The 1,356-nt window shown below is 36.8% G+C and overlaps 1 protein-coding gene across 1 annotated transcript in view; it reads right to left on the bottom strand.

The window, feature by feature from the left end:
- Positions 1 to 1,356, bottom strand: part of LOC100533425 (sodium channel alpha-subunit SCAP1) — a gene marked incomplete in the record, with an annotated part of 152,143 nt that overhangs the window by 137,388 nt on the left and 13,399 nt on the right.

A 1,356-nucleotide genomic window follows, 5' to 3' on the forward strand; every position in this document is an offset into this window, starting at 1 on the left:
TCTTCTTCTTCTTCTTCTTCTTCTTCTTCTTCTTCTTCTTCTTCTTCTTCTTCTTCTTCTTCTTCTTCTTCTTCGTCTTCGTCTTCTTCTTCTTTTTCTTATACTTCTACTTCTTCTTCTTCTTCTTCTTCTTCTTCTTCTTCTTCTTCTTCTTCTTCTTCTTCTTCTTCTTCTTCTTCTTCTTCTTCTTCTGGTCACGCAGCCCTTTTCCACTTCGGTGACATTGATTGGACAACTATCCACACGATGTAAACACGAATACTCTCTTGAGTTCAAAGAAATTTTGTTGCCTTTCTTCAGGCTTTCCTTTTGTCTAATTTTAAATGGTTATTTCGACATTAAGTTCATTTTTAAGTCCTCATTCTTCACGAATTTAATCCTTCCTCTACTTTATCTACGTCATTGCTGTACATCCCGAGAGCTAAACACAACTGCCATAGAATTATTCTTAAATTATTGTGTGGCATTATGATGAAATCAGGAGCTCATCAAAATAACGCAATCAAGGGAACCGACATTATTCTGTTCGTTACGAAATTTATATTGATTTCTTTTTTCATTTCTTTTTTTATTTTTTGCTCAACACCGTTTATTTATTTTTTTAAAACATATTTCTGCTGGGAAATTGGTAAAATGCACAAAAAGAGCAAATTTACCGTTTCCAAGGACTTTAAAACTTTGAAAGCTACTAAACTTTTGCGTAATTTTCTGGCTAATTTCACCTCCGATACCACACGACCTCCATTTTCTTTCTAGCTTTAGTTTTTTTAGTTTTAGTAGAGGTTTTACGGTGCTCGCAACTGCATAAGGTCATATGAGCGCCAGAAGATTAGAGTTGTTACAAGAGAGTAACAAACATAAAAAGAAGAAGGGGAGATAAAGACGATAGATGTTTGATAGGAAAGAAAAAGCAAACCACACCAGAGCACCCGCCAACCACCCACATCCATTTTCTTTGATCACAAATATCTTGACTAGTTTCCAAGGTAAGAGGGTGGGGGTTTTTTCATAAAAGGCAAAACAATGAACATGCTTTAAGGTGATACCAACAACTCCATATGCCCCTAAAGTGCCGAGAGTCTGATTCGATATTATAATGACACAACTGTTTCTGTTTAACAAAGCGGTGCCAGTAGGCCTGCAGATGACATAGGACGCGGAGGTGAACATTCTAATAAAAAGCGGAGTTCTAACCACATTTTACCCTGATGATTTGTTTAGGTAGACACTAAAATCCACAAAAAACACAAAACAAACCAACACGTAAACAAAAAGACAGACAGACAGACAGACAGACAGACAGACAGACAGACAGACAGACAGACAGACAGACAGACAGACAGACAGACAGACAGA

This window comes from Aplysia californica, unplaced genomic scaffold (genome assembly GCF_000002075.1).
Source record: "Aplysia californica isolate F4 #8 unplaced genomic scaffold, AplCal3.0 scaffold00260, whole genome shotgun sequence".
Classification (NCBI taxonomy): domain Eukaryota; kingdom Metazoa; phylum Mollusca; class Gastropoda; order Aplysiida; family Aplysiidae; genus Aplysia; species Aplysia californica.